This window comes from Triticum dicoccoides, chromosome 6B (assembly GCF_002162155.2).
Source record: "Triticum dicoccoides isolate Atlit2015 ecotype Zavitan chromosome 6B, WEW_v2.0, whole genome shotgun sequence".
Lineage (NCBI taxonomy): Eukaryota > Viridiplantae > Streptophyta > Magnoliopsida > Poales > Poaceae > Triticum > Triticum dicoccoides.
The window spans coordinates 265777922-265793600 of NC_041391.1; the positions used below are offsets into that span (position 1 = coordinate 265777922).

Genomic DNA, 15679 nt, shown 5'->3' on the forward strand with positions numbered 1-15679 from the left:
GCGGTGCCCCCCTCCACCATATTCCACCTTGGTCATATCGTCGCGGAGTTTAGGCGAAGCCCTGCGCCGGTAGAACATCATCATCGTCACCACGCCGTCGTGCCGATGGAACTCATCCCCGGCGCTTTGCTGGATCGAAGCCCAGGGATCGTCATCGAGCTGAACATGTGCTGAACTCGGAGGTGCCGTACGTCCGGTACTTGGATCGGTCGGATCGTGAAGACATACGACTACATCAACCGCGTTGTCATAATGCTTCCGCTTACGGTCTACGAGGGTACGTGGACAACACTCTCCCCACTCGTTGCTATGTCATCACCATGATCTTGCGTGTGCGTAGGAAATTTTTTGAAATTACTACGTTCCCCAACAGTGGTATCAGAGCCTGGTTTTATGCGTAGATGTCATATGCACGAGTAGAACACAAGTGAGTTGTGGGCGATACAAGTCATACTGCTTACCAGCATGTCATACTTTGGTTCGGCGGTATTGTGAGATGAAGCGGCCCGGACCGACATTACGCGCATGCTTAGGCGAGACTGGTTTCACCGTTACGAGCACTCGTGCTTAAAGGTGGCTGGCGGGTGTCTGTCTCTCTCACTTTAGCTGAATCGAGTGTGGCTACGCCCGGTCCTTGCGAAGGTTAAAACAGCACTAACTTGACGAACTATCGTTGTGGTTTTGATGCGTAGGTAAGAACGGTTCTTGCTAAGCCCATAGCAGCCACGTAAAATTTGCAACAACAAAGTAGAGGACGTCTAACTTGTTTTTGCAGGGCATGTTGTGATGTGATATGGTCAAGACGTGATGCTATATTTTATTGTATGAGATGATCATGTTTTGTAACCGAAGTTATCGGCAACTGGCAGGAGCCATATGGTTGTCGCTTTATTGTATGAAATGCAAACGCCCTGTAATTGCTTTACTTTATCACTAAGCGGTAGCGATAGTCGTAGAAGCAATAGATGGCGTAACGACAATGATGCTACGATGGAGATCAAGGTGTCGCGCCGGTGACGATGGTGATCACGACGGTGCTTCGAAGATGGAGATCTCAAGCACAAGATGATGATGGCCATATCATATCACTTATATTGATTGCATGTGATGTTTATCCTTTATGCATCTTATATTGCTTTGATTGATGGTAGCATTTTAATATGATCTCTCTCTAATTATCAAGAAGTGTTCTCCCTGAGTATGCACCGTTGCGAAAGTTCTTCGTGCTGAGACACCACATGATGATCGGGTGTGATAGGCTCTACGTTCAAATACAACGGGTGCAAAACAGCTGCACACACGGAATACTTAGGTTAAACTTGACGAGCCTAGCATATACAGATATGGCCTCGGAACACGGAGACCGAAAGGTCGAGCATGAATCATATAGTAGATATGATCAACATATTGATGTTCACCATTGAAACTACTCCATCTCACGTGACGATCGGACATGGTGTAGTTGATATGGATCACGTAATCACTTAGAGGATTAGAGGGATGTCTATCTAAGTGGGAGTTCTTAAGTAATATGATTAATTGAACTTAAATTTATCATGAACTTAGTCCTGGTAGTATTTTGCAAATTATGTTGTAGATCAATAGCTTGCGTTGTTGTTTTCATATGTTTATTTTGATATGTTCCTAGAGAAAATTGTGTTGAAAAATGTTAGTAGCAATGATGCGGATTGGATCCGTGATCTGAGGTTTATCCTCATTGCTGCACAGAAGAATTATTTCCTTAATGCACCGCTAGGTGACAGACCTATTGCAGGAGCAGATGCAGACGTTATGAACATTTGGCTAGCTCAATATGATGACTACTTGATAGTTTAGTGCACCATGCTTAATGGCTTAGAATCGGGACTTCAAAGACGTTTTGAACGTCATGGACCATATGAGATGTTTCAGGAATTGAAGTTAATATTTCAAGGAAATACCCGAGTTGAGAGATATGAAGTCTCCAACAAGATTTATAGCTAAAAGATGGAGGAGAATCACTCAACTAGTGAGCATGTGCTCAGATTGTCTGGGTACTTCAATAGCTTGAATCAAGTGGGAGTTATTCTTTCAGATAAGATAGTGATTGACAGAATTCTCTAGTCACCATCACTAAGTTACTAGAACTTCGTGATGAACTATAGTATGCAAGGGATGACGAAAATGATTCCCAAGCTCTTCGTGATGCTGAAATCAACGAAGGTAGAAATCAAGAAAGAGCATCAAGTGTTGATGGTTAACAAGATCACTAGTTTCAAGAAAAGGGCAAAGGTAAAGAAAGGGAACTTCAAGTAGAATGACAAGCAAGTTGTCACTCCCGCGAAGAAGCCCAAAGCTGGACCAAAGCCTGAAACTGAGTGCTTCTACTTCAAAGGAAATGGTCACTGGAAGCAGAAATGCCCTGAATATTTGGTAGATAAGAAGGGTGGCAAAGTGAACAAGGGTATATTTGATATACAGGTTATTGATGTGTGCCTTACTAGTGTTTATAGTAGCCCTTGAGTATTTGATACTTATTCAATTTCTAAGATTAGTAACTCGAAACAGGAGTTACAGAATAAACAGAGACTAGTTGAAGGGGAAGTGACGATGAGTGTTGGAAGTAGTTCCAAGATTGATATGATCATCATCGCACACTCCCTATACTTTCGAGATTAGTGTTAAACCTAAATAAATGTTATTTGGCGTTTGCGTTGAGCATGAATATGATTTGATCATGTTTATTGCGATACGGTTTTTCATTTAAAGTTAGAGAATAAATTGTTATTCTGTTTACATGAATCAGACCTTCGATGGTCATATACCCAATGAACATAGTTTGTTGGATCTCGATCGTAGTGATACACATATTCATAATATTGATGCCAAAAGATGAAAATTTAATAATGATAGCGCAACTTATTTGTGGGACTGCCGTTTGGGTCATATCGGTGTAAAGCGCATGAAGAAACTCCATAAAGATGGATTTTTGGAATCACTTGGTTATGAATCATTTGATGCTTGCGAACCGTGACTTTTGGGCAAGATGACTAAAACTACGTTCTCCGGAACAATGGAACAAGCTACTGACTTATTGGAAATAATACATACCGATGTATGCGATCCAATGAGTGTTGATGCTCGTGGCAAGTATCGTTATTTTCTAACCTTCACAAGATGATTTGAGCAGATATGGGTATATCTACTTGATGAATCATAAGTCTGAAATAATTGAAAGGTTCAAAGAATTTCAGAGTGAAGTGGAAAAATCATCGTAACAAGAAAATAAAGTTTCTGCGATCTGATCGCGGAGACGAATATTTGAGTTACGAGTTTGGTCTTCAATTAAAACAATGTGGAATAGTTTCACAGCTCATGCCACCTGGAACACCACAACGTTATGGTGTGTCTGAACGTCGTAACCGCACTTTATTGGATATGGTGCGATCTATGATGTGTCTTACTGATTTACCACTATTGCTTTGGGGTTATGCATTAGAGACAGCTGCATTCACGTTAAAAGGGCACCATCTAAATCCGTTGAGACGACACCATATGTACTGTGGTTTAGCAAGAAACCCAAGTTGTCGTTTCTTAAAGTTTGGGGCTGCGATGCTTATGTGAAAAAGTTTCATCCTGATAAGCTCAAACCCAAATAGGAGAAGTGCGTCTTCATAGAATACCCAAAGAAAACTGTTGGGTACACCTTCTATCACAGATCCGAAGGCAAGATATTCGTTGCTAAAAAATGGATCCTTTCTAGAGAAGGAGTTTCTCTCGAAAGAAGTGAGTGGGAGGAAAGTAGAGCTTCATAAGGTAATTTGTACCTTCTCCCGAATTGGAAAGTAGTTCATCATAGAAATCAGTTCTAGTGATTCCTACACCAATTAGTGAGGAAGCTAATGATGATGATCATAAAGCTTCAGATCAAGTTACTACCGAACTTTGTAGATCTTCCAGATTAAGATCCGTACCAGAGTGGTATGGTAATCCTATTCTGGAAGTCTTGTTACTAGACCATGATGAACCTATGAACTATGAGGAAGCGATGATGATCCCAGATTCCACGAAATGGCTTGAGGCCATGAAATCTGAGATGGGATCCATGTATGAGAACAAAGTGTGGACTTTGGTGGAGTTGCCCGATGATCGGCAAGCCATATTGTATAAATGGATCTTCAAGAGGAAGACAGATGATGATAGTAGTGTTACTATCTACAAAGCTCGACTTGTCGCAAAAGGGTTTTCGACAAGTTCAAGGTGTTGACTATAATGAGATTTTCTCAACTGTAGCGATGCTTAAGTCTGTCCGAATCATGTTAGCAATTGCCACATTTTATGAAATCTGGCAAATGGATGTCAAAACTGCATTCCTTAATGGTTTTCTTAATGAAGAGTTGTATATGATGCAACCAGAAGGTTTTGTCAATCCTAAAGGTACTAACAAAATGTGCAAGCTCCAGCGATCCATCTATGGACTGGTACAAGCATCTCAGAGTTGGAATATACGCTTTGATAAGTTGATCAAAGCATATAGTATTATACAGACTTGTGGTGAAGCCTGTACTTACAAGAAAGTGAGTGGGAGCTCTGTAGCATTTCTGATACTATATGTAGATGACATATTGTTGATTAGAAATGATATAGAATTTCTGGATAGCATAAAGGGATACTTGAATAAAAGTTTTTCAATGGAAGACCTCGGTGAAGCTGCTTACACATTGAGCATCAAGATCTATATAGATAGATCAAGACGCTTGATAAGATTTTTTCAATGAGTACATACCTTGATAAATTTTTGAAATAGTTCAAAATAGAACAGTCAAAGAAGGAGTTCTTGCCTGTGATGCAAAGGTGTGAAGTTGAGTAAGACTCAAGGCCCGACCATGGCAGAAAATAGAAAGAGAATGAAAAGTCATTCCCTATGCCTCAGTCATAGGTTCTATAAAGTATGCTATGCTGTGAACTAGACCTATTGTATACCTTGCTCTGAGTTTGACAAAGGAATACAATTTTGATCTAAGAGTAGATCACTGGACAGCGATCAAGAATATCCTTAGTGAGGACTAAGGAGATGTTTCTCGATTATGGAGGTGATAAAAGAGCCCGTCGTAAAAAGTTACAACGATGCAAGCTTTTACACCAATCCAGATGACTCTAAGTCTCAATCTGGATACATATTGAAAGTGGGAGCAATTAGCTAGAGTGGCTCCGTGCAGAGCATTGTGGACATAGAATATTTGCAAAATACATACGGCTCTGAATATGACAGACCCGTTGACTAAACTTCTCTCACAAGCAAAACATGATCATACCTTAGTACTCTTGGGTGTTAATCACATAGCGATGTGAACAAACCCTTTGGGTGTTGATCACATGATGATGTGAACTATGGGTATTAATCACATACAAATGTGAATATTGGTGTTAAATCACATGGCGATGTGAACTAGATTGTTGACTCTAGTGCAAGTGGGAGACTGAAGGAAATATGCCCTAAAGGCAATAATAAAGTTATTATTTATTTCCTTATATCATTATAAATGTTTATTATTCATGCTAGAATTGTATTAACCGGAAACATAATACATGTGTGAATACATAGACAAACATAGTGTCACTAGTATGCCTCTACTTGACTAGCTCGTTTATCAAAGATGGTTATGTTTCCTAGCCATGGACAAAAGAGTTGTCATTTGATTAATGGGATCACATCATTAGGAGAATGATGTGATTGACATGACCCATTCCGTTAGCCTAGCACTTGATCGTTTACTATATTGCTATTGCTTTCTTCATGACTTATACATGTTCCTGTAACTATGAGATTATGCAACTCCCGTTTACTGGAGGAACACTTTGGGTGCTACCAAACATCACAACGTAACTGGGTGATTATAAAGGAGTACTACAGGTGTCTCCAAAGGTACATGTTGGGTTGGCGTATTTCGAGATTAGGTTTTGTCACTTTGATTGTTGGAGAGGTATCTCTGGGCCCTCTCGGTAATGCACATCACTATAAGCCTTGCAAGCAATGTAGCTAATGAGTTAGTTACGGAATGGTGCATTATGTAACGAGTAAAGAGACTTGCCGGTAACGAGATTGAACTAGGTATTGGATACCGACGATCAAATCTCGGGCAAGTAACATACCAATGACAAAGGGAACAACGTATGTTGTTATGCGGTTTGACCGATAAAGATCTTCGTAGAATATGTAGGAGCCAATATGGGCATCCAGGTTCCTCTATTGGTTATTGATTGAGAATAGTTCTAGGTCATGTCTACATAGTTCTCGAACCCGTAGGGTCCGCACGCTTAACGTTACGATGACAGTTATATTATGAGTTTATGAGTTTTGATGTACCGAAGTTTGTTCGGAGTCCCGGATGTGATCACGGACATGACAAGGAGTCTCAAAATGGTCGAGACATAAAGATGGATATCTTGGACGACTATATTCGGACACCGGAAGTGTTCCGGGTGATTTCGGAGAAAACCGGGGTGCCGGAGGGTTACCGGAACCCCCCGGGAGAAGTAATGGGCCTCATGGGCCTTAGTGGAGAGAGAGAGGGGCGGCTAGGGTGGGCCGCGCACCCCCTCCCCCTCTGGTCCGAATTGGACTAGGAGGGGGGCGGCACCCCCCTTTCCTTCTCCCTCTCCCCCTTCCTTTCCCCCTCCTAGTAGGAGTAGGAAAGGGGGAGTCCTACTCCTACTAGGAGGAGGACTCCTCCTCCTGGCGCGCCCTCTTGGGCCGGCTGGCCTCCCCACCTTGCTCCTTTATATACGGGGGCGGGGGCACCCTAGGACACACAAGTTGATCTACGGATCGTTCCTTAGCCGTGTGCGGTGCCCACCTCCACCATATTCCACCTCGATCATATCGTCGCGGAGTTTAGGCGAAGCCCTGTGCCGGTAGAACATCATCATCGTCACCATGCCATCGTGCTGACGGAACTCATCCTCGACGCTTTGCTGGATCGGAGCCCGGGGACCGTCATCGAGCTGAACGTGTGCTGAACTCGGAGGTACCGTACGTTCGGTACTTGGATCGGTCGGATCGTGAAGACGTACGACTACATCAACCGCGTTGTCATAACGCTTCCGCTTACGGTCTATGAGGGTACGTGGACAACACTCTCCCCTCTCGTTGCTATGTCATCACCATGATCTTGCGTGTGCATAGGAATTTTTTTGAAATTACTACGTTCCTCAACACTTCTTGATGATGAATCTGTCGGTCATCTCTTCACTCCCTAAGCCGGCAATTTCATTTGTGATAAGAGCAAGCCTAGAGTACATTTCAGCGACACCTTCACCATCCTTCATTTTGAACTTGTCAAGCTGACTTTGGAGCACATCCAACTTGGATTCCTTGACGGATCGGTACCTTCATGCATATCAATCAAAGTGTCCCAAATTTCCTTTGCATTCTCAAGACGGCTGATTTTGTTGAATTCTTCGGGGCACAATCCGTTGAAGATGATATCACAAGCTTGAGCGTTGTATTGCAGCATCTTCAATTCTTCCGCATTAGCTTCACGGTTCGGCTCTCTCCCATCAAAGAATTCACCTTGCAAGCCAATACGAATAATAGCCCAAACGGCGGGGTTATGTCCGAGAATATGCATTTTCATCTTATGTTTCCAACTAGCAAAATTAGTTGCATCAAAGTAATGACCTCTACGGTGATAATTTCCCTCGCTAGACGCCATACTCTCCTAGGTTGTGAAACCAAGGCTATGACCACCAAAAGCTATGAGAATCAAAGCAAATGGAGACCAAGGCTCTGATACCACTTGTAGGACCTTGAAGTATGTCTAGAGGGGGGGGGGTGATTAGACTACTTGACCAATTAAAAACTTAATCTTTTCCCAGTTTTAGAGTTTGACAGATTTTAGCAATCTTTGGACAAGTCAAGCAATCAACACACAAATCAAGCAAGCATGCAAAGAGTATATAGGCAGCGGAAATTAAAGCATGCAACTTGCAAAAAAGTAAAGGGAAGGGTTTGAAGGATTCAAACACAGCTGGAGACACATATGTTTTTGGCGTGGTTCCGATAGGTGGTGCTATCGTAGATCCACGTTGATGGAGACTTAAACCCATGAAGCGTAACGGCTGCGCGAGTCCACGGAGGGCTACACCCAAGAAGGGTCCACGAAGGGCTCCACCCAAGAAGGGTCCACGAAGAAGCAACCTTGTCTATCTCACCATGGCCGTCGCCCACGAAGGACTTGCCTCACTAGCGGAGTAGGCGATCTCCTTGCCCTTACAAACTCCTTGGTTCAACTCCACAATCTTGTCGGAGGCTCCCAAGTGACACCTAGCCAATCTAGGAGACACCACTCTCCAAGAAGTAACAAATGGTGCGTTGATGATGAACTCCTTGCTCTTGTGCTTCAAATGATAGTCTCCCCAACACTCAACTCTCTCTCATAGGATTTGGATCTGGTGGAAAGAGGATTTTAGAGGAAAGCAACTTGGGAAAGGCTAGAGATCAAGATTCATGTGGTAGGAATGTAATATCTTGGTCTCAACACATGAGTAGGTAGTTCTCTCTCAGAACTGGTAAGTTGGAAATGTAGGTTTGTTCTGATGGCTCTCTCCACGAATGAAGAGGAGGTGGAGGGGTATATATAGCCTCCACACAAAATCTAACCGTTACACACAATTTACCAATCTCGGTGGGACCGAATCAACAAACTCGGTCAGACCGATTTAGTAAACCTAGTGACCGTTAGGATTTTCGGTGGGACCGACATGCAACTCGGTAGGACCGATATGTTTAGGGCATAACGTAATCTCAGTGAGACCGATTACACAAACTCGTGAAACCGATTTTGGTAATTAGCTAACCAGAGAGTTGGTCAGGTAAACTTGGTGGGACCGATTTGCTCTTTTCGGTGAGACCGAAATGTTACAAAAGGGAAACAGAGAGTTTACATTGCAATCTCGGTGGGACCGATCGCTCACTTCGGTTAGACCGAAACATTACAAAGGGAAACAGAGAGATTACAATCCCATCTCGGTGAGACCGAGATCCCTATCGGTGAGACCGATTTGCCTAGGGTTTGTGGCAGTGGCTATGACATCTGAACCCGGTGGCGCTGGATAGAAAGAATCGGTATGACCGATTTTGACTTTAGGTTTAGGTCATATGTGGATGTGAGAAAGTAGTTGAGGGTTTTGGAGCATATCACTAAGCACATGAAGCAAGAGGCTCATTAAGCAACACGTCATCCCTCCTTGATAGTATTGGCTTTTCCTATAGACTCAATGTGATCTTGGATCACTTAAAATCTAAAATGAAGAGTCTTGAGCTTTTGAGCTTGAGCCAATCCTTTGTCCTTGATATTTTTGAGGGATCGACTTTCATCATCCATGCCATGCCATTCATTGAGCTTTCCTGAAATATATGTCTTGGAATAACATTAGCTCAATGAGCTATATGTTGTTATGAATTACCAAAACCACCTAGGGATAGTTGCACTTTCAACTTCCTAGGTACTGCATATTTTGTTTAGCTTGAGGTTTTGTATGCACTAGTATTACTCTGTTTACCTTGAGGTTTGAAGCTCTAGTATGCTTAGAGTGACCGGTTTCATTAGTCTCTTAATCGACAACTGAACTGTACTATTTTACTGTATTTCCATCATACTCCTTTCATTTATTTAGTGACTGCAGACTGGGAAAATGCCATGTGTACCTTAATCCTTATGGTTCTCATTTGTTCCCGGTTTGGTGAGCTTGCCCTGAGGTCTGTGGCTGCGTGCAGGGACCAGGCCCATGGTGGTGAGGGACTACTATGACGTGCTCGGCGTGAAGAAGGACGCCGGCCAGGGTGAGATCAAGAAGGCGTATTACACGGTATGGCTCGCTACAATTGGGTCTGGCACTTATATTGTAATCTTTGGCTTGTCTAAGACTGAACTTGAAGGCTGCTTGTGGGTAGTAATTTTGCTGGGTAGATGCTCGAGGCCAAAAACACACACATTATGTACTAAATGTGGTCGCGTAAGCTCGTGCTTAAAAAGCAAATCTTTTTGCTGCAAACATTTTACAATGGTACGAGCAGAAATCTCTGGTGGAGCAAGCCTTTTTGCTACAAACATTTTACATTCCAATGCTTGGTGGTAGCCACTATCCAAAAATAAACGAATTGTTCAGACTTCAGGCTTATTAGGGGGTGTGTTCTTCTGATTTGCGATTCTGATAGGACTTTTGCTCATACCATTGGTCGATTCTGTCCAACTGAATTGATGATACAGTGCATTAAACACTTAGGAAAAGTACTTGGCTGTGTGCAAAATTTGCTTTTACAAGAATTAATTTTTTCTGTCTCTAATTGATGCTGACAACAACAGTTATGTTCTATCTCTGATTTGCTGATGACATCTCCATTCATTTCATCCAGTGAGAAAACATGGCACCATCCATGAGTCTTGCAGCGAAAGGTCCGCTCCCCTTTGGAGCGCTCCCCTCGAGCGGCGTGGCGCAGAGGCCAGTGTCGGTGACTGCCTCACTGGAGCACAAGAGCGATTATAAGAGGAAGCTCCTGAAGTGGTTGCCTCCCTGGCCTTACTGCTGCTGCTGGTTGCTTCCCCGTCCCCTTCCCCTACAGTGCTATATTGCATCATTGATCTGCACTGTTTGATGTGTCTCATTCCTAGTATTGTTATGTTCAACCACATTGCCAGTGTTCAGAAATAACACCTACTCTATGCAAATGCATGCAACATAATCTGAAATTCATTCAGTTTGACTGTGTGTAAACACTATAGTGTACAACTATCAACTTGTTTCACTATTCAGTTTGTCACCCATTCAGCTTTCTTACTGGGGCATCTTTCTTGTGAGAGTTTACTTGATAGTACAATATGATAGAAGAAATTACCATGTCTCCGAAATGAATCATTTATCGCTCTTTATACACTTACAACTCGGTTTCTTTCATTTAAGTTCTGCTGCCTTTCTTTAGGTTGAGCTACTGCCCTGTTAATTATTGTAACAAACTTTATCATTTGCCAGTTTGCTCTGTGTTGAGAACTGACCAATAAGTTTTGTTTGCCAATTATCTTTCTGTGTGCATGCTGTTTATCCCCATTTTACTAATTTCTAAATCAAACATTATTATTTCTGCCCTCAACAAGTCGCGGCGCCATGTTCTCTTTTTGTTCAGTTAGCTTTGTCAAATATAATCAACCTGCCTATGTTCCATTTTGCTATTTGTACTTAGGTAGAAAAAGTTAATTCTGTACATGTACATGTAATGCCGAAGCTATATTGGTTGCTTGTTTCTTAATTTTTTGTTCTGTAATGATGATCTGAAATGCCACGTAGGTCACTATTGGTGCTGCTGCTGCTGTGGTTGCTGGAGATGTTGCTGTTGCATCTGGTGGAGCTGCCATTGGGGCCCCAAAAGGTAACCTTCATCAGCCACAACCCCACAACAATGGCTCAAGGTTTTGTGCCCCATCACCCCTCTTTCTAAATTACTGAAATGAACCAAGATCTCATATATTTAGGAACAGAGGTAGTAGTAAGGTCAAAATAGAACAAAAATGGATGTTTCTAATTTGGTTATGCTAGAATAATGCATCAACTCGTGGTATTCTTGGATGTTACTCTAAGGTGTCAAAATGATAGTAAAACCTAGGCTCTTGCATGGTTCTTGAATTAATTTTTCTATTTTATTGCTAACAAATATTGCCTATGTTGAGACTCTAAACATGTGGATGTTCCTCTCATTTACAGGAATTCTACCCGAAGAAATTCGGAGAAAGCTTGAAGCCCCAGTTAGCGACTTGCTTTGACTTGTAATGCTAAATTTCTTGAGAATTTTGATGTACTGTTGCACATGTTACTCGAATGCTGGTAGTTATGTACATATACTCACTATATTATCTGTTGTTTACTTGAAATACATTCTTGGGCTGAAAGTGGCTGAAAAGTATATGTTGTATTGAATTTGTGCTGATTGTGTATGTCTATTCTACAAAAGAAGAGGCACGGTCCAAATGGAAGAAGTACTTAAATGTCTACTGGACCTAATCTATTTGGGCTTTGAAAAGAGGCCCGAAACATACTGGCAGCAATTAAGGCTGAAAATTAAACAGAAATACGTAAAAAAGGCCGAGGCCCAAAAAAGAAATAGATAGTAGAAGGCCATGGCCTAGAAAAAAAATGCTAAAATGTTGGGCTTGGCCCGTGAAGTTAACCAAAAATTGATAGGAACAAAATATAAAAAGGCTAAATTATTGGGCTAGGCCCATGTAGAATAGCGAATCGGACCAGGCTGAATCTTATGAATGACCTTTTCAATTGGTCGCAATTTTGCCACGTCAGATTGCCACGTCGGATCCGACGTGGCCCGGGCAGACAGCCAGTGACCAAAAAAAAAGGTCATGGGTTCCACGACCTTCTGTTTTGGTCATAAACGTCTACGACCTTCTCACAGAGAAGGACGTTAATTTCAGTTTACGACCGCCAGCTTTTGACCTTCTGTTTTTGGTCACAAAAAGGTCGCAAATGAAAAACAATGACCTTTCAGTGACCAATAGTCAAGGTCACAAGTTGACATATTTCTTGTAGTGACAATAAGGTGAAAAAACCGGAAATATTACCGTGTTCGGATACTTATGATTTGGCCAGGGACTTGACCCTGGGCCCCCACTCCTCGCTGCTGTTGGTGGCTACGGCGGAGTTTTCCGGAGGGGAGGTCTTCCCCATGTTGGGTGCCTCAGCATCCCCATGTGTGGAGTGCTTCCTCTTCTTTTCCCCCCAGTGGGAGGGGGGACGGTTCTCCTCCTCCTCCTCGTCTTCGGCGGAGGAGTGCGTCTTGGTGTCTCCGGACGTCACGTCCGAAACACCCTTGCACCAGAGACCACCTCTGGTCCCCTTGTCCGCCTTCTTGGCTTTCTTCTCCGACACTTCATAAGGCGCCGGAAACAGCATCTTCGTCAGAAAGGCGTTTCTAGATCTTCGGGCAGCGGAGCCAGACATTCGATCTGCTCCGCTATCATTACCCAGGCCTAAAAGATTGGCATGGAGGCTTAGGTTCCTCCCGCAGATATGCCAGCAAAAGATATACCTTGCAAACATAAAAAAACTTACCGGATTAGCCCGGCATTTTGCGCTAAGCCCGTGATCTTCGGACGTGGGCGGTGGTACCTCGCCGGCCTTAAAAAGCACCTTCCAGATCTCTTCGTGTGTCGTATCAAAGAGATCCAGCAGTATTTGGTGCTTGGCCAGGTCGAATTCCCACAAATTACAAGTTCGGCTCTGGAACAGAACAATCCGGTGGAAGAGCATGACCTGGACCATGTTGACAAGCTTGATTTTCTTGTTAATCATGTTCTGGACACATGTCTGGAGCCTAGTCACTTCTTCCACTAAGCCCTAGGCTAAAACCTTCTCTTGGCAGGAGGTGAGCCGCATGGGGACTCCGGATCGGAATTCGGGGGTAGCCGCCCAGTTGGCGCCGCGTGGCTCAGTGATGTAGAACCATCCTGATTTCCACCCCTTTACAGTCTCCACAAAGGAGCCTTCGGGCCAGGTGACATTGGGCATCTTGCCCACTATGGCGCCTCTGCACTCTGCTTGTTGGCTGCTCACCACCTTTGGCTTCACGTTGAAGGTCTTCAGCCATAGGCCGAAGTGTGGTGGGATGCAGAGGAAGGCCTCACACATGACAATGAATGTCGAGATGTTGAGGATGGAGTTGGGGGCCAAGTCGTGGAAGTCCAGCCCGTAGTAAAACATCAGTCCGCGAACGAACGGGTGGAGGGGGAATCCCAGCCCGCGGACGAAGTGGGAAAGAAACACCACCCTTTCTTGGGGCTCCGAGGTGGGGATGATCTGCCCCATGGCCAGAAGCTGATGAGTGTTGTCTTTGGACAAATACCCGGCCTCCCGGAGCTTCTTGATGTCCTCCTTCTTGATGGAGGAGGCCATCCACTTGCCTCCAGCTCCAGATCCGGACATGACTGCAATGATTTTTGGGGCGGAAGAGATGGGTGCTCGGGCACTGGAGCTCGAGAGCGAATGAGCAGATGAAGAATAGGGTGTGGGTGAAAAGCGGGAATCCTTATCCCTTTTTAAAGGCAGTAAAAATCATGCGCCTCCCCGCTTGCCCTAAAAGTCGCTTATTTTCCAAGCACCATGCTGATGTCACGGTTAGGTTATCCATGCCCACATTGATGAGAATCCCGTGATAAGGGGACACAATCTCTGCTTCGACAAGACGTGCCAATGAAATCATGCCTCGAAATACGGAGGGGCGGGATAAAAACAATTCGAATAAAGACCGGGCCGAGGTGTGATGTCATGCTATGAGTTGTCAGCAGATTGGACTCGTGGGATATTATACTCTCTATCGTGGTATGTGGAATTTGTTTTGTAGAGCCGGATACGATTCTTGTGTTCAAGATCTACTTTGGAGTATTCGGAGAAGGAACCCTCCTTGCAATGCCGAAGACAATCTGCAGGCCGGACTGATTGTCATTGAAGCCTGGTTCAGGGGCTACTGAGGGAGTCCTAGATTTAGGGGTCCTCGGACAGCCGGACTATATGCGTATGTCGGACTGTTGGACTATGAAGATGAGAAATAGAAGACTTCGTCCCGTGTCCGGATGAGACTCTCCTTTGCATGGAGGGCAAGCTTGGCGATTAGGATGTGAAGATTCCTTTCTGTGTAACCGACTCTATGTAACCCTAGCCCCCTATGGTGCCTATATAAACCGGAGGGTTTAGTCCATAGGACAGCAACAATCATAACCATAGGCTAGCCTCTAGGGTTTAGCCTCTCTGATCTCGTGGTAGATGAACTCTTGTAATACTCATATCATCAAGAGCAATCAAGCAGGAAGTAGGGTATTACCTCCATCGAGAGGGCCCGAACCTAGGTAAACATTGTGTCCCCAGCCTCCTATTACCATTAGCCTTGGACGCACAGTTCGGGACCCCCTACCCGAGATCCGCCGGTTTTGACACCGACACTGACCCTACGGGTTCGAGAACTATGTAGACATGATTGAGACACATCTCTGATCAATAACTAATAGCGGAACTTGGATGCTCATATTGGCTCCTACATATTCTACGAAGATCTTTATCGGTCAAACGGCACAACAACATACGTAGTTCCCTTTGTCATTGGTATGTTACTTTCCCTATATTCAATCATCGGTATCATCATACCTAGTTCAATCTCGTTACCGGCAAGTGTCTTTACTCGTTCCGTAATACTTCATCCTGCAACTAACCCATTAGTCACATTGCTTGCAAGGCTTATAGTGATGAGCATTACCGAGAGGGCCCAGAGATACCTCTCCGATACACGGAGTGACAAATCCTAATCTTGATCTATGCCAACCCAACAAACACCTTCGGAGACACCTGTGGAGCATCTTTATAATCACCCAGTTATATTGTGATGTTTGATAGCACACAAGGTGTTCCTCCGGTATTCAGGAGTTGCATAATCTCATAGTCCGAGGAACATGTATAAGTCATGAAGAAAGTAGTAGCAATGAAACTGTAACGCTCATAATGCTAAGCTAACTGATGGGTCTTGTCCATCACATCATTCTCTAATGATGTGATCAAGTTTATCAAATGACAACACATATCTATGGTTAGGAAACATAACCATCTTTGATTAACGAGCTAGTCATGTAGAGGCATACTAGGGACACTC

At 43.7% G+C, this 15679-nt stretch overlaps 1 pseudogene; it reads left to right on the forward strand.

The window, feature by feature from the left end:
* Positions 1 to 11802, forward strand: part of LOC119321086 — a 25905-nt pseudogene extending 14103 nt beyond the window's left edge.
* The last annotated feature ends 3877 nt before the right edge of the window (positions 11803 to 15679 follow it).